Source organism: Papaver somniferum, chromosome 4 (genome assembly GCF_003573695.1).
Source record: "Papaver somniferum cultivar HN1 chromosome 4, ASM357369v1, whole genome shotgun sequence".
Taxonomy (NCBI): Eukaryota; Viridiplantae; Streptophyta; class Magnoliopsida; order Ranunculales; family Papaveraceae; genus Papaver; species Papaver somniferum.
Genome location: NC_039361.1, coordinates 110,773,116 through 110,797,326, shown reverse-complemented (window position 1 = coordinate 110,797,326; position 24,211 = coordinate 110,773,116). Strand labels below are relative to the sequence as shown.

General features: G+C 36.8%; 1 long non-coding RNA gene across 12 annotated transcripts; it reads right to left on the bottom strand.

Moving 5' to 3' along the window:
* Window positions 1–741: 741 nt before the first annotated feature.
* Window positions 742–7,105, bottom strand: LOC113276330. Of its 12 annotated transcripts, none has more exons than XR_003324305.1 (9): window positions 5,414–7,105; window positions 5,008–5,073; window positions 4,286–4,360; window positions 3,855–3,906; window positions 3,296–3,376; window positions 2,995–3,079; window positions 1,923–1,964; window positions 1,358–1,710; window positions 742–1,277 (listed from the first exon to the last, which is right to left on the bottom strand). It is a non-coding gene; the product is annotated as an uncharacterized LOC113276330 (long non-coding RNA). The 12 variants fall into 12 exon arrangements; XR_003324311.1 differs by having other exon boundaries at window positions 5,575–7,105; XR_003324302.1 differs by having other exon boundaries at window positions 4,286–5,073.
* Window positions 7,106–24,211: the final 17,106 nt, after the last annotated feature.

Below are 24,211 nucleotides of genomic sequence, written 5' to 3'. Positions count from 1 at the left end.
CCAAAAATCTTAATTATTAATTTCTCTCCAAGGAATCAAGAGATTTGGATCTCAGATTAAGATTGAATCAAGAAGAAACCTGAGTTAAAGATCAATAATAGGTAAATCAACTTACAAGTTACAATCAATCGAAGCTTGATTTCCCAAAATCGCATGATCTCAATAAAACATTCGTTGCCAGAGCTCCTTCGAGACGAAAAATGATCAGAGAGAAATGAAAAGAAGGTTATGATAAGAATTTTTCTTATATTCCTACATATTAAGGATATATTGGTATTTCGACCAAAATTCACACATGTGCTAGGACCTGTTGATAAAAACATGGGTCCATAATTTTCCTTTTTATAAAAAAAGGACCTCCGGTTATTGGGCTTTAGTGGGTGGACCTTCCACTAACTAATACCATTATAATAGGATCTATAGGTAATTCCTACTTCTGACAACGTCAATGGAGTCGGGGCCTTTCTTCTTTCGGTCTTGTGCTAGGCAACCAACCAATCAGTCCATATCCTTATGGTGTCGGTTCAATAGACAGGTACAATAATTTCTGCAATACCAAGTACCATCTCCCTAGACTCTAGTAAGACGTCTAGAGAGACTAAATTCAAGTTCACAACTGAAGTGAAAAGAGCACAGAACAGCGTTACTTTAAACATCGGCTTAGACAATGCTGGTTACCGTGAAGTTTGAGAGTTCAATTTCCAAAATGAACCGTTCACTGTTTAGACTTTAGAGTATCTAAATTTTGAAAAGCACAAACCAGACTTTAATATAGGAAAACGTCAATTCATACATGAACATTCAGAGAGCAAGAGACAGAGATAACTATACATCTAATGATCCACAACAAGAGAATTGCAGATCAAAACACGCTAGTATGAACAACATCATTTGTATGTACCAGGCAGTAGCAGGATTCTAACAAAACCATTTCTAAGAGTTAGAGACATAGACAAGGCTTCTTAGCATACCCTGCTATTAATCTTAATTCTCTTTTCACCTATTATTCTTGATGCGGGTCACGAGCAAAAATCTCTTGTGATTCTAGCTTCTATAAGTATAACCAAATACTAGCTACCTAAATCAGTCTATGATACACCATATCTTTACACTTTATAAATCCCACAGTTTTGAATTGAGAACAGAAACAATAGTAACTCATCATAACAGAAAACTTTTTACTTCATTGATCCATGGCTAATTCAGATCTGTCTGTTTTGGGTTGAGTTGAGGCTTATCGATCCAATGTCAACCAACTGCCCTCAAACTTCCTCCACCTGAACAAAGTCAGACAAAATTACAACATTTTTATAATAACCTTTAAAGAGAAAAGGATAGCAGTGAGGAAAATTCTTACCCTAATCCATTCTTCGCAGGAGCGAAATAGATACTTTTCAGCTTTTGCATTCGAGCTAGCACTGTCTTGGGTGAGTAAGTTCTTAAGCCTCTTCGAAGATCACTTAGTATTTGCGCTATGAACTTTTCATATACTTTCTGAGACTCCTCGCAGTAGCAAAGACTCACAAGTTGGTGAACATGATTCATATGAATTGTAGCGTCATACACCTCAGCAAATTCTTCAAGTAAAAATAGGTCCATAGGGTATCCCCCGCTAACTGCTTCTCTGAGTATGACTGGGTGCTAATAAATTTCATCAGAGCTACACCATAATCTAATGCCAATTTCTCTTTCTCCTCTTTCTCCTCTTTCCTGTGACACAGAGAACACAGGATCAGTTGATACTGGGAAAGTAAGTTGTATACTTCATAAGCAGCAAATCATTTGTTTAGATAAGTGACCAAACAATTACCCAAACTAACTGATCGAATAGAACAAAATCAACCACAAACAGGGAACTAATGACTTATAGATGATAAATTCATTAGAATAAACCAAGATCTAAAGCCATAACAAAACCATACCTGAAAAGTTATTCCACAACTCGAGAAAACCAACCAATGCAGCTGTAATATGAAAATAATATGAAGCATTTAGATAAACAAAATGAACTTTCAAAATAAAATGAGCAAATGATACACAATTTTCAAACACTGATCTATGTTTGCTGACAACACTTGAGGTTCCAGCCTATACAATGGACAGTAAAAGGTTTAGTTTCTAAAGTCCAATTGATTGACTTGAAAGGCCAAGGAAGTCGTCAAATTCCAGATGGTGTCTGTTTGCTACAAAAGTCAAATGACGAGCTGAAATGAGCTCTATAGGGGTAAGTTAAAACAATGGTGTGACTTTTGGAGTAGTGTGCACTACGAAACTACCATGAGAGTTGGACCTGTTGGTCTTTAGACAATGATCAGTTTAAATGCCTTGCATAGGTAACATTAAACATGAGCATCCTTTAATCTTAAGCATAGGTAACATCAAACATGAGCATCCTATACAATGGACAGTAAAAGGTTAGGTTTCTAAAGTCCAATTGATTGGCTTGAAAGGCCAAGGAAGTCGTCAAGTTCCAGATGGTGTCTGTGTTGCTACAAAAGTCAAATGACAAGCTGAAATGAGCTCTATGGGGGTAAGTTAAAACAATGGTGTGACCTTTGGAGTAGTGTGCACTACGAAACTACTATGAGAGTTGGACCTGTTGGTCTTTAGACAATGATCAGTTTAAATGCCTTGCATAGGTAACATTAAACATAAGCATCCTTTAACCAGGTTTAGGAAAATATTTCATAGAGAAACAGCTACGTACTGAATCACGAAATACATTAGCCTAGTCATGTAGATATTAAAATCTATGTCAAGGGATATTCAGTTAGTTTTGTCAAAGTTATATTATGACCCTCAGCTTAACATGAATCAGATATAATAGAACATGATTCACTAAATATCTAGCTCCCCAATATTTGTTCATTAGCGACTCCAACCAACTCATGGCAACTACTCATACAGTCACCCTACTGTATACACCAACAGGTTTCATGTTGGAAGCTCATTTCATAAAATAAGCAACTTCAATATATGTAACAGAATCCGTACCTGAAAAGCTGGACGAAGTCCAATTAGTAAGGCTGAATTTGATAAGAAGACGACGATATAGTAACGACAAAACCAACCAACGCAGCTGCAAAATGGAACTATGATATGACAACTGTTCTAGCAAAATACAAAACGAATGAATACAAAACTACTTCTCTATGAGTTTGCAAGTGCCACTTAATATTGCTAATATGAATTCTGCATAGCCGTTTGTTTAGTGGAATATGAGGAACACAATTAGTATGAGTGTTACAAGAGATTAAAAGAGTAGGATAAGAAAAATATAAGAGCAGAAGAAAACCTCAATGACAAGTGATCGGCTCCTTGTCTTCAGTTGGTGATCCCAATCTTTGTGAGTTAGAGCACACCTGTGTTTGACACGCTGTATGGTATCTCAGTGTTAATAAACTCGCTTTTACACTTTTACCAAGCAAAATCATAATGTAATTTTTCAGTTAAATCTCGGTATGCCAAAAACAAAGCCAAAAGATGTGAACGAATAAATAAATGTAATTAATCCTATAAACAAGGGATATTTGTACAAATTACAAACAATCCGTGGATTATTCCAATTGATAAGAAAGTTAGGGTTTGTGCAAGAAACCCAAATGTTCCCTGTTTTCTTCTATTGGTCTTCTTTTCTTTAACCAAATTATCATCATACTCTACAATTTATCCAATAGCAAACCCTAAAAACCTTGATAAAAGATATTGGGAAAACAAATTTCCATTATTGATTGAAGATAAAGAAATTTCACATAACTAAAATTATTCAGTTAATTATCAAATCAGATTTATGAAGAAATTTCACACAATAATTATGTTTGATTCGAAACGAAATTAATGAGAGAAATCATTACCTTGAGTTTTCTTTAAGATATTCCTCAAAATGTTCTTGCTTAAACACCTGACCTGAAAAGATTTGGGGGAACAGAGTAGATGTTGATGATGATGAAAATCAGAGGGGAGTTGTAAAAGAAGCAGAGCCCAAATGTTCCTTAATGGAGGAACTCACAATTAGTAGCTGTGTTTTTTTTTTCTTGTGTTGGTGTCTGGGTTTTCTTTTGTGAAGGCGCTAAATAGGGATTCAAAAGAAACGCAGTCTTACTAAAACAAAAAAAGTAAACCTGGTGTGGCGGACCTTGGTCTCTCCTTGTCTGAAGCCTTAGGCCAGGCGCTATGGTGGCTCTTTTCCTTGGCCATAAACAAGACATGGAGCCGAGCCAAGAGAAAAACCAAGTCTTATGGAAAAAGCTTACATGGTGACAGAAATTCAATAACGTATACATACATGGACCATAGTGGCTGGTGTCCGCCAGAATGTAGCCAAAGCCAAGGGAATCAGCTACAATGTTGCCTGACCTGCCTGTGAGAAGCCATGTAATATAAGACTATGACTAAACTCGTAAGCTGTCGACAGTGCTACACTTCCTCCATAGATTTTTCCCATCCATTTTCCCTATCAGGTGTCAGATTTTAGCCCATTGATCCCCTGGATTGAGATTAACAAGGGGGCCCTTTTGTGTGGCATTAGACCATCTCTCCATGACACCTCATGATAAAAATGGATAGCTCTCATTTTCGCAGGTAAGCACCAAACTCTCCAAAAACTAAATATAAGGATGTCACTTAATAAATTAAAATTCTAAAAAAAAATTCATAATTATAAAGGGGATACCAATCCATATAAAACACAATAATCCTGGTCACTGGATTTCTGGATTGATATCAATGCCACTAATACTAGTATCCCCTTTATCAATTTTTGGATTGGTATCAACCCGCTAGTATTAGTTTCTCCTTTATCAATCGTAAGATTACCAAGGACCACAACTAAAAAATTAATTATAGCATCAAAAATATCAAATGGTTTGCTAAAAGAACATGACTCGTTCGGATCACAGTTACTAGTATGTTAATTAGTTGTAAAAGTTACGCCACATTGCATACAAAACTATAATGAGAACTCCAACCAGTATCGCGACCACGTACTTATTTAATAAGCCTATTTACCTGTCTTAAAGTTCACCAGCAGCCAAACTTTCGTTAAATTCATTTTCATGAGCAGATCGCGTAAGGCTGCGAAAAAGCAATCACAAGATTAACAATATATAAGTAAAATTGAATAAAATTCCAAACTGAACCCAAATTTTCACATGTTTTAACTAGAGCCAATAGTGGTTGCACGTAGTGTATTTCTTTTTAAGAGTAAAAGCAACCGTATATCTCTGACATGCTAAATAGGACGGACCTATGAAACTGCTACCCAGGTTGCCTTCCAGTCCTGAAGACTAATTCATTTTTTTCAGGGCTTACCAAGTTCACTAGCCCAGGCCTGAAAAAGTTTTCAGCCCCTGAGCATATGTCCCTGATGCTAAATATTGAATCGTTCTTGAACAAACTAATTACCATAACATACCTTTAAATGATCCCAGTTCGCCCTTTCTTGGACGCATCAAATGACTCATCAAATATACAATGTTTCTCATATTCAACTTCCTCACTTATCTTATTTCTGATTTTACTAGAAATTATATTCAAAATATCTCTTCGAGTAAGTAAGAGGCGAGGTATAAGTACCATCTCGGCGAGCAGTTTCTAAGATAGCCTCGTTCACCTTCTCACTGGATGTGGCTGAATACTGCACCATCTCAATAAAATTACCACAATTCCGTTGATGTTTTTGAGCAGGGACGGATCCGGATTTTTCATTTTAGACCCGGACTAATACACATGATTAACCAAAAAATGGGAAAAATTAGGCTTGTGGACCGGGAGGGCTAAGTCCGTCCCTGTTTTTGAGTCATCCTGACCTTTGAAAGCACACGGTTGAAGTGCAAGCCACCAAACACAATCGTCATAATCTGTTTTCATGCATTGCTCTTTCGGTAGTGTATGCATATATGTTGAGGTGTGTTCTTCATATTCACCAGCCTCTACATGATTGAAGTGCAAAATCCACTTTTCCCATAAATGCACAATTATCTCCATTCTTAACATTATGTCAATTTCTAGATCCTTCAGCCGTGAACTCTGGTCTCTTCTCTTGGATGAATTTATCTTAGTGGAAACATAGCACATCATCTTTATACCCATTGAAACTGATTTAACCATTTAATTAGCAGCAAATTGCCGATTCCGTATTCCTATTGGAATAGCTGGATAACCATGAAGCTTTGTTCTATCGCACCCCATTTGAAGATAGACTAGGCGAACTTCTTGGAAGATGTAATCCACTTGTTTGCATCTTCTATTTGATTTGGTCAACAATATGTTTCTGAAATAATTTTTTTACTTTTAGATCCTGACACAGGCAGCTAGTAGACATTGTAACCATAACATGCAAACATCAACATAAATACATGACCTTAATATATTTTGTTTCATCCAAATTACACGACTCTAATAAAAGTTGCAAACTAATATCAGATGGACTCATAATCTTAGAAAAGCAAAAAGTTTCAATCAAAATAAGAAAAACAGTATTGAATAATTCGAAATAATATAAAGTATAATATCGAATAAAATGAATACCCAGAGAGTAGGCACAGTAAAGATTACTTATTCTTCTGGTTCCGAGCCTGAACTTGGTTCTATACAAGCTTCAGCTTTATACTCAAGGATTTTCTTAGGAAAACGAAAATCACCCAACATAAATTACCAGTAGTAGTATTCGATCTGGAGACTTAGAGATGAGTAAGATCAGTAGAAGAAGAATCAATCCCCAATCCATAAAGGGACAGACTCTACAGAATCCAATCAGTACAAGTCCAGTTACTAGATCTCTCCGGTGTGTTCATCGGAATAAGAATTGAAGAAAAAAAAATGTTCATTTTAGATGTAAATGAAGAGAACTAAATAAAGTCGCAGGTTATAAAACGTTAAATTACAAGATTAGCAACATTACTGTACGTTTTTCTTTCTAACCAAACAGAAACACCACGTTTCTCCCATTAACAAAAGCAGATATCCATCACACCATGCCCTTCCATTAACAATCGGAGGCGGCAATGAACTTCCTGGCCGGTTTCAGATGTATTCTAAAGAAGTTGGGGTGGAGGAGGAAGAAAGAGAAAGAAAGATAGAAACAACCCTAACCACTCTTTATTGAGGAATCCCATGTAATTCGGTCTTTCCTTTTTTACATGCCGTTATCATATAAATGCGGATTTGACTATCTCTGCATTGTAACCATTGACTGGTCAAATAAAAATGATTGCCCTCTCATAAAATTTTGAATTGAACGCCTCGTACCAGGGAATCCGCTGCTATCCTAGCCTACTCACACGCACACGTATATTTTGGGCATGTCTACAAAACCCATAATCACGGATGGGGTAGTTGCGTGTTTAGACATGTTTTCGACATCGCAAGCATATTTCGACATGGCACGGTGATGTCGATTTAAAATAAATCGACGTACGAAGAATTCATCCCGTAAATAGGGCTCGGGAATGATAATGAACTCCAGTTTAGGTATAAAGTAATCGATAAACGATCAAGATCATAAATAATACTTCCAATAAATGAGCTCGCAAGCTAAGTGTAGATGGTAAAATTTGGATAAGGGGTAAAAGTGTCATTTCAACCCTATATGCAGAATTAAACTCTCACGAAAGAGATTAAGCCCTTGACCCTCAAGGCATCCTTAGCCACGATTTTTAATATAGTCCCCGCGAGACACTGCTGGTCATGATGTTGTGATTCTTAGCGCACATCCTCGACGAGATATTGCTGCTCACGTAGGTTCTGTATAGCGTAAAACGTCCCCGACAGACTTATGAACCAGAACAGCCACAATTCCAGCATGTCTTCGCGAGACGCAGCTGATTGTGATGCCATGATTCCTAATATACATCCTCAACGAGATACTGTTGGTCATGTAGGCTTTGTAGATGCGTAAATACGTCCTCGGTGGACTTATGACCCAGAGCGGAGATTTGCATATCTCCTGTAAGCACAACTCACCCTATTTGAGATCAAGAAATGATTCCTAGTACATCATCGCGAGATACATTGGTCATGTCTGCTCTAGGCTCTGACTCGACTTACTGAGGTTTCCGAAAAACTCCTAGGACATCCCCGCGAGATAAGTTGGTTATTCTACCTCTGAGCCCTTTCGACAGACTCCTAGAACATCCTTTCGGGATACACTAGACTTGTTGGCTCATCATATGGACACACAGTTGATTCCTAACACATATCTGCAAGATGGGCTGGTCAAAGACAAGTGAGCCGAAGTCTCGCAGAGGCATTAATCGGGCATACAAAGCCCATTCTCTCTCTTCAGGTCGAGTCTTAGCTGACCACAGAGATATTCGGAATCCGTTAATCTTCGTAGAGATTTTGATCCGTCTGCAAAATCTCGGAGAGATTCAAATCTCTTCTCAAAATCTCGGGGAGATTCAATTCTCTCTGCAAAATCACGGAGAGATTTTGATCCGTCTGCAAAATCTCTGAGAGATTCAAATCTCTTCGCAAAAACTCAGAGAGATTCAAATCTCTTCTCAAAATCTCGGAGAGATTCATATGATAGGCACACGCCTTACCTAATGCTCAAGCCTATTTCTCAGCCTCTCAAATACACTCGCGGCTAGTAAATTGAGCCTGAACTATACATGTATATCCAAAAACGTGGATAAGCTCTCTTGAGCTTCGCATGCTCAACAAAGGGACCCATAAACAATAATACGGTCTTCACATGACATATGTGGCCGAATATGGAGAGAGGAAGATCAGCTTCATCTCCTCTCACACTCTGCACGCGAAACCTGAGGAATTTCATGCCTTTTCACGTGACTCATCCTAGTCATTCTCACAAATCAGAGAATATATCTCTATCTTGGCCAACTCGGTTAAAGAGAATATTTCTCTCTCAACACATCATCACAAAGGCTAGCTCAATTTCACATAAATAGGGGGATAACAATTAGGGTTTTTGTCTGGCGGTCTACGACACGTGTGAGAAATACCCGGATTATTTCTTACCACAAAAGAGAGTAAAGGCGGTGGAATAATGAGATAAAATCAACCTAGTTTATCCATATTCCTGAAGAGATGGGAGAATTTCTCCGCACGGTGCGGAGAGCAATCCTTATCTTCACCGACCTGAGATTAGAGAATTCAGCTATAAATAGGTCCTCTATTTTTCCAAGCTACGATGATCTTTATCGTAACCTCTCAGATAAATAACTTGTTCTATGATCTCTCTCTTCATCTGCTTCCCTCCCTAAGACCATCCCTAAATCTCTTCCATGTGACTAAAGCAGCCTTTGAACGTCCACTATGCGTGGTTTAGGCGAAGACTGTTCGTGCTTAACCTCCCGTAACTCACTTCAGAAACCGTAGAATCCCACTTCTAACCTCTCTCAGATTTTAGGTAACTACACTAAGTTACAAAGATAATGAAATAAGTTATTTTATATCCTTAAACATTTAACCCAAGAAATCCAAATGTTGGCAAACTAACTTAAGAGAATATATTTGTTAGAGCATTGCTCGGTCGAACTCGCATGCGTTGCTATCTCAAGCATGTTTTGTCAATGTTAGTGGTCAAAACTATAAGTATTTATTTCTATCCTATTTATAGATGTCTCGGACGAGGATATAGATAGTGTAGTTGAGCTTAGATCTCTCGGCATTCATCTCTTGAAGACGAAGAACTACTAAGGGGAGCTTGTGGAACTTCTTCGACAAAAAGGTATGTGGAGACTTGAACTCATCTATCACTTGGAAAGTCTATTTCTACTATCTCCTATATTGAGACATAAGTCGTGTTACGATATAGTTTTCTCTATACACATTTGAGATTTCGAGCTAAGTATATCTCGCTTACATATTTCTCGAAATATGTGTTGGAAAGCTTTCGCTTCGACCAAGTTCATCTTATATCATGAGAAAATTGTCGAGTAACATCTTACATGGTTTGTGTGATACAATCATTTGATGTAGGCTTTGAATGTTTTGATAATGATTATTTCAGTATCTTGAAAATGGCTTTGATGCTAATAGTTTCTGAAAACGGCTATTGTCATTATAGAAGAATGTTTCAATGATTGAAGACTAGTTGCATAACCAGAGTCGATTCTCCTTTAACCTTAGGTTTCTTCTCGAGACCCTGTAGGTTAACGACTTGAATACTTCATTGGGATTGTGAAGCCAAACCCTACTTTATCTTTGTAGTTGCGTGATCTGATCTTGTTGTTTCTATCGTGTTGAGTGCAATTGAAATAATTGGCTCGAGATTTTATATCTCCAATAGGCAAGATAGAAAAGTAATCACAAACACTTCGTATCATCATTTGTGATTCCACAATAACTTGTTTCGCTAGTCGATTAAGTTTATTGTGAGGTGATTGATAACTCTATGCTGTTCTTCGGGAATATAAGTCTGGGTTATCAATTGGTTCCTGTTCACCTTGATTTATCAAAAGACGGAACAAAAACTCTTGGTTATTTATGTGGGAGACAAATTTATTCAATCCTATAAACTTTTTTGTGTGAGACAGATTTGTCTATCAAGTCTTCGACTTTGGATCTTAGCAACTCTTAGTTGTGGGTGAGATCATCTAAAGGAATCAAGTGCGTAGTATCCTGCTGGGATCAGAGCGTAACTGTACCTTGAATCAGTGTGAGATTGATTAGGGTTCAACTACAGTCCAGTCCGAAGTTAATTGGTAGTAGGCTAGTGTCTGTAGCGGCGTAATACAGTGTGGTATTCAATCTGGACTAGGTCTCGGGGTTTTTCTGCATTTGCGGTTTTCTTGTTAACAAAATTCTGGTGTCTGTGTTATTTCTTTTCCGCATTATATTTTGTAATATAATTGAAATATCACAGGTTGTGCGTTAAGATCAATAAATTAGAATATCCTACCCTGGGTTGTTGATTTACATTGATTGACACTTGAACATTGGTCTTTGGTACTGTTCAAGTTACTCCTCTTATTCAATCGGGCTCGCAGATTTCTATTTGCTGATTGTGGATTGAATTACGAGTTAGAGATATTAAACTCTTTGATATACTTTATTCTAGATTGAGTCTGACTGTCTAGTTGATTCTCTAGAAAGTGTATTAGAGTAAGTCCTCTCCGATTTTCAAACGAATTGTTGGGTGTGGTTGTTAGACCCCCGCATTTTCAATTGGTATCAGAGCAGGCAAACATGTTAAAGACCTTATAAGTATGCGTTTGTAGCGATCTGGGGATGGACAGAAGTGTTATCTCAATAAATGCACCACCAGATCCAGAGATTTCAGAATTCTCTTCCATGAATGATTTAATAAAATCTGTAGAATAAATTTTATCTAAACCTCTTCCAGGTTTAAAATCCCTTGAAGTGTTTTCAGGGCTTGAAAAGAAACTTGAAAGCTTATCCCTTGATGTTGAGTTATACCTCCAGAAAGAACAAGAATCTCTTGACAAGCTAAATCAAGTTATGATGAATAATACTCATGTCGAGGTTGATATTTATTTACTAATTGGTGAGAGAAATGCGCATCCTCTGTGTAATCCACTTGGGTGTAGTAAACTAAACGTATTACAAGAGGAGTTTAAATCTCAGTCATCTGACGGTATCACCTCAAAGCATGAATTAGTTCATTGGTCAATTCCTGATACACTTTGTCATGATAATTGTTTTGTTTACTGTTGTAAACATGTCAGGATGTCTTCTTACACCAAAAGAATTTTCCTGCGCAGTACTAAACATTATCTGCAGACACTGCTTTTATTAAGTTTTAAAATGAGACATCAGGGACTCAAATTTTTGTGTATCTCTCTAAAGTCTTTTGAAAAACTTGTAAAAACAGATTCTTGGATGTTTCTCAACTTTGTTGAATGCAAAAGTAGTTGTAAAGAAACTCTTTCTTGGTGCCATGGTGAGCAAGACATTGTTCACCTCAATACAACTTGATTGTGTTGAAAGTGCATCCTCACCAAGAAATGCCATGTTGTGTATACGGTGAGGGAAGCACAAGAATTTGGCACAAATATTGTTGGGTATGAATGTTTGGTAACGTTGTAGAATTCGATAGGATTCTTCTAGAATTCGATGATCTATGTACCTTGTGTATCATTCATGTCTGCATAACTTGATTTGTGTTTAAGGTTCTTAAATGTTCCGGTAGAAAATAGTTGTTCGGGATGTTTTGGCCTTCATGGTACACTTCAGGTATGCATACCCGTTTGCATACCAGTTTATCAATGAGTTTTTGTAATAAAATCCAGGGAAATTTGTTTGCATATTGAAAATCTGTTTGCATACTGGCATGTAGACGTCGATATTCGGTAAACTTGTTTTGGACGTAACTTCTTCGTCCAAACTCGGAATGACCTCATTCCTTTTGCATTATATTCCTCTTTGAATTCTCTTCGAAATGGATATGAGAATTCTTGAATTTGGATGAGTTAAGATTGGTATTTGTCCTGTTTCTTGTTTTTTAGTGTTTTTCTCCATTTCGTCGCACTTGTTCCACTTCTCTTGGACTTGGGTACTTGGATTCTTTGAGTAATACTCTTATAATCTAATTTGTAGCTTTTACAAGAATGTTTTTGGTGAATCACAAAGAAGGAAGTCCAAGAATGGACAGTAGTACACATTGTTATAGGATTCTTGAATGTTCACAACATCTTGTGTGAACTATACTCCTTGGTCATTAATGACTTTATATGTACTTTGTTAAGAAAATCTTTTTATACGCCTTTGGTAGATATTCTTGGTGTAAATCCATGAGAAAAAGATTGATTCTACCCTCCAAGGACAAATCATCTTATATGTGCATTACGAGTTTGTCTTGATGTCTAGTAAATCTTCCTTTTTATGCTTTTAGAAGAATAACTATGGTTTGGAATAGTCATTATTGTGAGTACACGTAGCTATGTCCAACGATTTTCATCTTCATGTTTTTTATATTTATTTATTTAAATTCTAAGTTTTTGGAAGATGATTTTTTCAATTTTAATCTTTATGATTTATTGCAAATTGTTGTGGGATATGTTGTTTGCGTCCGTGAACCTGTGACTGTCCCATACTTGTTCAAAAGTTATCTCTATTATGTCGGTGTGAATGTATTGATAGAAGATAGAATGAACTTTTGACACTACAAAAGTTAAAGACTTTTGATGGAAGAAAGGATAAAAAATTTGTTTAGAAGGATTAAGTCTATTATATGTCATTTTGCAAATAGTGATGGAAAATAGAATAAATCCTTGTCTAGTCTGCAGTATTAGTCGATCTCTGATCCACATATTTGTGCATATAATGTGTTGCTCCGTAAGGTTCCTTATGTTTGAGAATGACCAATTGAATTGATCATTATCTTGTGGTCAGTTTAGTTGTTGCTCCGTAAGTTCTCTTATGTTGAGCATGACCATTTGAATTGATCACGTTGTGGTTAATTTAGTTGTATATTTCCAATTGAATTAATTATGAGTTTCTTGTGATTAATTTAATTGTGCATTTCGATTAAATTAATGATGAATTCTTTTGTGGATAATTCAATTGAATACTTTGGATTCAAATTCATGTTTTCATGTGATTTGATTTTGTCCAAAAGAAATCCTTTTTTTCTTGTGAAAGTAAGGTCGCCTTTGTTGTTCCTTCGGGGATGACATTTTATGGGGGAGAGTTCATATTGAAATTTTGCTTAATTGCCAAATCTTTGTGGGGAGTGCAGCTGTGGAATTTTAGGGGTTATCTTGTATCTTTATTAACTCCTTGATGAATGTTGTTAGAGCATAGCTCGGTCGACCTCGCATGCGTTGCTATATCAAGCATGGTTGTCAAAGTTAGTGATCAAAACTATGAGTCTTGATTTCTAGTCTACATAGCTAAGTCTCACACTAGCGTAGAAAAGTGTAGTTGAGCTCAAGGACTTCATGGCGATTCATCATACAACGACGAAGATATATTCAAAGAACCATGGAACTTCATCAACAAAAAGGTATGTGGAGACTTGAACTTATATATCACTCAAAAGTCTATCTATTTTATCTCCTATTTCTTATGAGACAAAAACTCGTATGCTATATAGACTGGATCATACACATTTGATATTTCGAGCCGAGTATATCTCGCCTATCTATATCTCGAAATCATGTGTTGGTAAAGCGTTTCGCTTTGATCAGGTTTATGTTCACCTAATAACGAAAGTCATAATGTTTCAATCACTTTGAAAATTGCTTTGACGATAAATAGTGTAACAACTATATAATGTCCTCTAAGAATGTTTCAATGGTTAAAATGAGAGTTTAGGTCAATATAACCAATGATGGATATAAGCATTGTGTGGTAACACATATGTGCATAAGTCCTATTCCTTAATCCGAAGTTTGCGAACTTTGTTGATTGAGAGAAACCGGAGGAATTGGATTTTCCAAGTAATCAGTTTGCGAACTCAGCCCGAGAATTTCTGCTGGGATTTCCAGAAGCTCGTTTACGTGTTTAGTCCACGAACTGGCGAAAGTCTCCTTGCCGAGATTTTCTGCTGAGTTTGGAAAACTCTGCCGGCTGCCTTAAGTCCGCGAACTTGTTTGCGAACTTGAGTGGGTTATGATCTAAAGATGTGCTCTGAACATGAAACTTAAATGACTAAGGAATGCAGTATGCAAACCGTGGCTATGAAGTTCATGAGCCGATTCAAATCGAATCAAATCATCTTTGTTTCAATTATGTCTTGTGTAGTTACATAAGATCTCATACCAATTGAACAACTCTCTAACTATTTCATTTGACTTAATTGAACTAGTTATGGTGAAGAAGAACAAGGTTAATATGAAATGCTCATATGGTTAACCTTTTGGGTTACTATGTTGAACCAACATACACGTACACGTTTGGGCACGGTTTTCACAAACCCAGTAAACATATATCTCAAGTGTGTGTGACAAGCTAAGTTTTCGATCTAACGGTTGAGATATATTAGCTTGAATCTAAATCAGGTTTTCATCTAACAGTGAATATTGATTGCTTTGTATCTAAGGCAAAACCCTGATTTGAAGACTATATAAAGGAGACATCTAGCATTGGGCAAAACTAATCCCCACACGTCTATGTGATACTAGTGCGCTCGCTAGAGTCGATTCTCCTCTAACCTTTGGTTTTCTTCTCTAAAACCAGGTTAACGACTTAAATACTTCATTGGGATTGTGAAGCCAGACCGATACTACTTTTATCGTAGTTGTGTGATCTGATCTTGCATATTCTATCGTACGAGTACAATCTTATTGATTGGCTTGAGATCGTGAGAGTTCTCCGATAGGCAAGATAAAGAAGTCACAAACATCTTCGTCTCACTGTTTGTGATTCCTCTATGTCCTCTTGTTTATACAAGTAAGAATGTTGTGAGGTGATTGATTAATCTAGGTTGTTCTTCGGGAATATAAGACCGGATTATCAATTGATTCTTGTTCACCTTGATTTCATATCATAAGACGGAACAAAAACCTAGGGTTCTTCTGTGGGAGACAGATTTATCCTTTGATAGACTTTTCTGTGCGAGACAGATTTGTTTATTATCAAGTCTGCGATTTTGGGTTGCAGCAACTCTTGATTGTGGGTGAGATCATCTAAGGGAATCAAGTGTGCAGTGTCCTGCTGGGATCAGAGGCGTAGGGAGTACAACCGTACCTTGAATTAGTGGGGGACTGATTGGGGTTCAACTATAGTCCAGTCCGAAGTTAGCTTGGAGTAGGCTAGTGTCTGTAGCGGCTTAATACAGTGTGTATTCAATCTGGACTAGGTCCCGGGGTTTTTCTTCATTTGCGGTTTCCTCGTTAGAAAAATTCTGGTGTCTGTGTTATTTTTATTTCCGCATTATATTTGTTATATAATTGAAATAATACAGGTTGTGCGTTTGTGATTGTCAATTGGAAATCCGACCTTTGGTTGTTGATTGATATTGATTGATCCTTGGACATTGGTCTTTGGTACCGTCCAAGTAATCCTTGTGTTTGATTAGGACTCGCTGATTTCTATTAGCTTGAGTAATATCAAAAACAAGAGAGAGATATTAACTCCTTGAGATACTTTTATCTAGATTGAGTCTGACTGTCTAGTTGATTCTCTAGCAAAGTATTTCGGAGTTAGTCCATACAGATTGCTAAGAGAAATATTGGGTGGTGTTGTTAGACCCCCGCTTTTTCAATTGGTATCAGAGCAGGCAAACACGTTCAAGACCTTATAAGTCTGTGTTTGTAGCGATCTGAATCTATGGACAAAAGTGTTATCTCAATAAATGCACCACCAGATCCAGGGATTTCAGAATTCTCTTCCATGAATGATTTATTAAAATCTGAAGAATAAATTCTATCTAAACCTCCACCAGGTTTAAGATCCCTTGAAGTGTTTTCAGGGCTTGAAAAAAGCTTGAGAGCTTATCTCTTGATGTTGAGTTATACCTCCAGAAAGAGCAAGAATGTCTTGACAGGCTAAATTAAGTTATGATGAATAATATTTATGTTGAGGTTGATATTGACTTACTGATCAGTGAGAGCAATGCTCATCCTCTGCGTAATCCAATTAGTTGTAACAAACTAAACGAATTACAAGAGGAGTTTAAATCTCAATCATCTGAGTGTATCACCTCAAAGCATGAATTGATTTGTTGCTCAATTCCTGATACTTCCTATCAAGATAGTAGTATTGTCTTATTTTATGAAGAAGCTAGGATGTCTCTGTTTAAAAGATTTTCCCTTCGCAGTACTAAAAACTATCTGCAGAAACTGTTTTTTATAAGTTGGGAAACAAGAAATCAGAAACACAAATCCTTTTGGGTTCTCTTGAAGTTCTTTGATAGACTTATAAAAACAGTTCCTTGGGTGTTTCTCAACACTACAAGATGTAATAATTGCTGGAAAGAAACTCCCTCTTGGTGCCATGGTGAGCAAGACATTGTTCACCTCAACACAACTTGTTTATGTTGAAAGTGCTTCCTCACCAAGAAATGCCATGTTATGTATACAGTGAGGGAAGCACAAGAACTTGGGCACACATACTAAGTTGGGTATGATTTTGAATGTTTGGTAATGTTGTAGAATTCAATCAGATTCTTCTACAAAGTTATGTCTATAAACCTGAGCAAGATTTGTGCTTTTATAATGATCTATGTACCTTGCTTATTGTTCATTTCTACCTAACTTGATTTGTGTTTAAGGTTCTTAAACGTTTAAGTTTGGAAATAATAGTTCGGGATGTTTGGACTCCATGGTACACATACCAAGTATGCATAACAGCATTCAAAATCAAAATCCAGGGGTTTAAGTTCGCAAACCCGTATGCATACATGACGTCGATATTCAGTAAACTTGTTTTGGCCGTAACTTCTTCGTCCGAACTCGGATTTACCTCATTGTGTTTGCATTCTTTTCCTTATTGAATTCCCTTAAAAATGAAGATGAGACTTGTTGAATTTGGATGAGTTAATATTGTTCTTTGTCCTATCTCTTGTTTTTTAGTGTTTGCTCTGTTTCGTTGCACTTGTTCTATTCTCTTGGACTTGGGCATTGGGATTCTTGGAGAAATCCTATTCTAAGATATTTTGTGGCTGTTACAAGAGTGATGTTGGTGAATCACAAAGAACAAAGTTCGAGAATGGGTAGTAGTTCACATTTCTATATATTTTTGAGTGTTCACAATCATCTCGTGTGAACTATGGTGCATAGTCGTCAATGACTTTGTATGTTCTTCTTTGTTAAGGAAATCTTTTTATACGCTTTTGGTAACCACTCTTGGTATAAATCCATGCGAAAAAGATTGATTCTACCTTCTAAGGTCAAAGATTGTTATCGCAGTATTAATCTTTATGATTTTGTGATATTGCAATTGTTTATGGGATATGTATTGTTTGCATCCGTGAACTTGAAGGTCCCATATGTTGTCAAAAGTAAAGTCGTTCATAAATTGGTATTCGTATTGATGAAAGGACGAATGGACTTTTGATAAATACAAAAGTTATGCCTATGCAGTCATTTATTTGACGGAAAATAGGGTAAAATCTTTTGTGTGACAAGGATAAAGTCTATTATGTCGTTATGCAAATAGTGATGGAAAAATAGAATATATCCTTGTATGTATTCCACGGTATTGATCTTCATTGATCCATTCTTTTTGTATTACCGTGAGGCTCCGTAATGTGTCTTATGTCGAGCACGATACAAATAAGTTGATTATTTTGTGATTAATTTTGTTGGTTGTTCGGTAAGGTACTTTATGTCGAGCATATTTGAACTAAATTAATCATCTTGATTGGTTATTTAGTTATTTGCTACGAAAGTTTTCTTTTGTCGAGGAAAACAATTGAAAATTAAATTGATTACTTCTGTGATTAGTTTGGTTGTGTTTTCCAATTAGATTAATTATAAGTTCTCTTGTAATTAGTCTAATTGAGTTTTCATATATTCCACAAGTCTTGTGTTGAGTATTTGAATGGTTATACTAATCATGTTCTATTGGTTAATGTAGTCGTATATTCCGTAAGGTTTTCCTTATGTTGAGTATGTGAACGATTAAGTTAGTCATCTCCGTATGATTACGTTAGTCATAGCTCCGTAAGTTTACTTATGTTGAGCACAATCAATTAAACTGATCAATTTTGTGGTTTGATTTAGTTGCGTATTCCAATTAAATTAATCATGGGTTTACTTTTGATTAATTTGATTGAGTTTGGATATAGAAAATCATTCCTATGGTTTTTGGTTCCCAATTAAAAATCCTTCTTTTCTTTCGAAATTAAGGTCGTTCTTGTTGTTCTTTCGGGAATGACATCAAATGGGGGAGAGTTCTTTTGAACTTGTGCTTAATGGTAGTATCTTGCGGGGTGTGCGGTTGTGGAATTTTATAGGGGTTATCTTGTATCTTAAAATTCTTTGATGAATGCATTTAGCTTCGGCTTTATGATTGCATCTAAATTAAGTTGGTATGTATTTTTTCTTTTAGTCTATGAAACGTCTCTTCTCGAAAATTTCATTAGGATACCGTTCTTGTAACTTCGCCAATTTTATTGACAAAAAGGGGGAGAATTATTGTGTAGTTCTACTACATATGCATATGGTTTTCGGATCATTGTGTAAGGGGGAGTGGTTTCCATGTGAGATGGAGTATTGACTAAGGGGGAGTGATACATATCACCGTAGTATTATTGTTAAAGTTGTGATGCAATTGGACTTTGATGTTACATAATAATACTATGTCACTGTATAATGATGATCGAGAATCTTGATTCTCTCATTGTTATAGATACGGATCTTCAACAACGGTGATGCTAAACTTACAACCTTTGGGATCATTGGAGTACTTGGAAGGACGAAGATGGAACGTTGAAGATTAGACTATGGAATAGGAGCCACTAAAGTTTATCTTTTTTGTATTCCATACGTATTAATAGTTTTGTCACTAAAATTGACAAAGGGGGAGATTGTTAGAGCATAGCTCGGTCGACCTCGCATGCGTTTCTATATCAAGCATGTTTGTCAATGTCAGTGATCAAAACTATGAGTCTTGATTTCTAGTCTACATAGCTACGTCTCGGACTAGGATAGAAAAGTATAGTTGAGCTCAAGGACTTCATGGCGATTCATCATACAACGACGAAGATCTGCTCAAGGAACCGTGGAACTTCATCAACAAAAAGGTATGTGGAGACTTGAACTTATCTATCACTCAAAAGTCTATCTCTTTTATCTCCTACTTCTTATGAGACAAAAGTCGTATGCTATATAGACTGGATCATACACATTTGATATTTCGAGCCGAGTATATCTCTCCTATCTATATCTCGAAATCATGTGTTGGTAAAGCGTTTCGCTTTGATTGGGTTTATGTTCACCTAATGACGAAAGTCATAATGTTTTCATCACTTTGAAAATCACTTTGACGAGAAATAGTGTAACAACTATATAATGTCCTCTAAGAATGTTTCAATGGTTGGAATGAGATTTTAGGTCAATATAACCAATGATAGATACAAGCATTGTGTGGTAACACATATGTGCATAAGTCATATTCCTTAATCCGAAGTTTACAAACTTTGTTGATTGAGAGAAACCGGAGGAATTGGCTTTGCCAAGTCCGCGAACTCAGTTTGCGAACTCAGTCCGCGAACTGACGGAAGTTCTCTTACCGAGAATTTCTGCTGGGATTTTCCAAAAACTCGTTTGCGTGTTTAGTCCGCGAACTCAGTCCTCGAACCTAGTCCGCGAACTGGCAGAAGTCTCCTTGCCGAGATTTTCTGCTGAGTTTGGAAAACTCTGCCGGTTGCCTTAAGTCCGCGAACTTGTTTGCGAACTTGAGTGGGTTATGATCTAAAGATGTGCTATGAACATGAAACTTAAATGACTAAGAAATGCAGTATGCAAACCGTGGCTATAAAGTTCATGAGCCGATTCAAATCGAATCGAATCATCTTTGTCTCAGTTGTGTCTTGTGTAGTTATATAAGATCTCATAACAATTGAACAACTCTCTAACTAGTTCATTTGACTTAATTGAACTAGTTATGGTGAAGAAGAACAAGGTTAATATGAAATGCTCATATGGTTAACCTTTTGGGTTACTATGTTGAACCAACATACACGTACACGTTTGGGCACGGTTTTCACAAACCCTGTAAGCGTATATCTCAAGTGTGTGTGACAAGCTAAGTTTTCGATCTAACGGTTGAGAAATATTAGCTTGAATCAAAATCAGGTTTTCATCTAACGGTGAATATTGATTGCTTTGTATCTAAGGCAAAACCCTGATTTGAAGACTATATAAAGGAGACATCTAGCATTGGGCAAAACTAATCCCCACACGTCTGTGTGATACTAGTGCCCTCGCTAGAGTCGATTCTCCTCTAACCTTTGGTTTTCTTCTCTAAAACCAGGTTAACGACTTAAATACTTCATTGGGATTGTGAAGCCAGACTGATACTACTTTTATCGTAGTTGTGTGATCTGATCTTGCATCTTCTATCGTACGAGTACAATCTTATTGATTGGATTGAGATCGTGAGAGTTCTCCGATAGGCAAGATAAAGAAGTCACAAACATCTTCATCTCAATGTTTGTGATTCCTCGACGTCCGCTTGTTTATACAAGTAAGACTGTTGTGAGGTGATTGATTAATCTAGGTTGTTCTTCGGGAATATATGACCGGATTATCAATTGATTCATGTTCACCTTGATTTCATATCATAATACGGAATAAACACCTAGGGTTCTTCTGTGGGAGACAGATTTATCCTTTGATAGACTTTTCTGTGTGAGACAGATTTGTTTATTATCAAGTCTGCGATTTTGGGTTACTGCAACTCTTGGTTGTGGGTGAGATCATCTAAGGGAATAAAGTGCGCAGTGTCCTGCTGGGATCAGAGGCGTAGGGAGTACAACCGTACCTTGAATTAGTGGGAGACTTATTGGGGTTCAACTATAGTCCAGTCCGAAGTTAGCTTGGAGTAGGCTAGTGTCTGTAGCGGCTTAATACAGTGTGTATTCAATCTGGACTGGGCCCCGGGGTTTTTCTTCATTTGCGGTTTCCTCGTTAGCAAAATTCTGGTGTCTGTGTTATTTCTATTTCCGCATTATATTTGTTATATAATTGAAATAATACAGGTTGTGCGTTTGTGATTGTCAATTGGAAATCCGACCTTTGGTTGTTGATTGATATTGATTGATCCTTGGACATTGGTCTTTGGTACCGTCCAAGTAATCCTTGTGTTTGATTAGGACTCGATGATTTCTATCAGCTTGAGTAATATCAAAAACAAGAGAGAGATATTAACTCCTTGAGATACTTTTATCTAGATTGAGTCTGATTGTCTAGTTGATTCTCTAGCAAAGTATTTCGGGGTTAGTCCATACAGATTGCTAAGCGAAATATTGGGTGGTGTTGTTAGACCCTCGCTTTTTCAAATGCATTTCGCTTCGGCTTTATGATGGCATCTAAATAAGATGGTATGGTATTCTCTTTTAGTCATGAAGTATCTCCGTGGAAATTTCATGAGGATCCCACTAGTTTTCGTACCTTTGCCAATTTATATTGACAAAAAGGGGGAGAATTAATGTGTACTGTGATACTACAAATACATATGGTTTACGGATCATTATGTAAGGGGGAGTGGTGTTCATGTTGAGATAAAGTATTGACTAAGGGGGAGTGATGAATATCACCATAGTATTGTTGTCAAAGTTGTGATACAATTGGACTTTGATGTTGTGTAATAATACTATGACATTGTATAACAACGATTGAGAGCATTTTGTTTTCTCATTGTTATAGCTACGGATCTTCAACAACTATGATGCTGAACTTACAACCTTTAGGATCATGGAGTACTTGGAAGTGACGAAGATTTCGAGTCGCGTTGAAGATGCCAAGGAGATCAAGCATGTGGATGGGAAGCTACAATTTTTATCTATTTTGTAATCCATATGTATTGATAGTTTTGTCACTAAAAGTGACAAAGGGGGAGATTGTTAGAGCATTGCTCGGTCGAACTCGCATGCGTTTCTATCTCAAGCATGGTTGTCAATGTTAGTGATCAAAACTATAAGTCTTGATTTCTAGCCTATTTATAGATGTCTCGGACTAGGATATGGATACTGTAGTTGACCTTAGATCTCTCGGCGTTCAACTCTTGAAGATGAAGAACTACTAAGGGGAGCTTGTGGAACTTCTTCGACAAAAAGGTATGTGGAGACTTGAACTCATCTATCACTTGGAAAGTCTATTTCTATTATCTCCTATATTGAGACATAAGTCGTGTTACGATATAGTTTTCTCTATACACATTTGAGATTTCGAGCTGAGTATATCTCGCTCACATATTTCTCGAAATCTGTGTTGGTAAGCTTTCTCTTCGACCAAGTTCATCTTATATCATGAGAAAATTGTCGAGTAACATCTTACATGGTTTGTGTGATACAACCATTTGATGTAGGCTTGGAATGTTTCGATAATGATTAATTCAATATCTTGAAAATGGCTTTGATGCTAATAGTGTGTGAAAGCGGCTATTGTCATTATAGAAGAATGTTTCAATGATTGAAATAAAGAGTTGAGGATGTAACCATCTTTGGATATAAGCACATATACTGTGTTCGCACATTTGTGTATAAATCCATAATCCGGGAACCAAGAGTATGCATATGTGTGTATACGAAATTGGTGAAGGACACAAGATACGTATGCATACCCGTACGCATACTGGCGGAAGTTTTCGAACCAAAAATATATGCTGAGTTTGGAAATTACAAACTCCTAAACTAGCCACCTTAAGTATGCGTACCCATACGCATATTGGCGGAAGTTTTCGAACCGGAAATTTCTACTGAGTTTGTGTTAGAGCATAGCTCGGTTGAACCCACCAAGCGTTGGTATATCAAGTTTGGTTGTCATATTTTAGCGAATCAAAACTCATTTTAAGAGTCGCTTGATTATGTACTAGAGTCAACTTCGTATAGGTTAGCTTGAAAGTATTAGGATATGATACATTACAAGTATTGCGAAGACTTGAAGAAGTAAGAAGCTACAACGACAACATCATCCTTCCACTTGAGGTTAGTGATATTTTACTTGAATTGTTTCATTCCCTAGCGTATCTTTCAAGTCGTGCATATTGAAAACGAAACTGCGAAGCATGAACACTCTAGATATACATAGTATTAAGGAATACAATATGAAGTTTATTGCTTAACCATTAAACATTGTCGGAAAAAATGTTTTACATGTGTTTTAAGGAAGTAAGTTCATGAACTTGTTTACGAATCGAAAAGGAAATCGCCATGCGTTATTGGGATTGTTATTCATTGCATATCTTGTGAACATCCAATATGTGTGATTTAGTATAACCGCACACGACTAGTTTGTGTTCTTGGTAAAACTATTCACAAAGGCCTGACTTATTTATTGGTATGACTTTTATTAGTGAAACCGATCTTAAGTAATCACCTGAGATGGTATGATCGAGTTTGTGTTTTGTTGAACCGAATCTGGGTAAAGGGGAATCGATCCTATAAGGAGGTGCAACGCATCACAAAGGGGAATCGATCCTTATACGAGGTGCAGCAAGTTTGTAGCAGAAAGGGGAACCGATCCTATAGACATATGCAACACGTTTTTAGGCAAAGGGGAATCGATCCTATGGACATGTGCAACACATATGATTTAGATACCATATATATGTGGGGAACCGATCCTAGTACCTAGTCAACCGATTTTTGGAAAGCTAGTGTGACTATGTACAA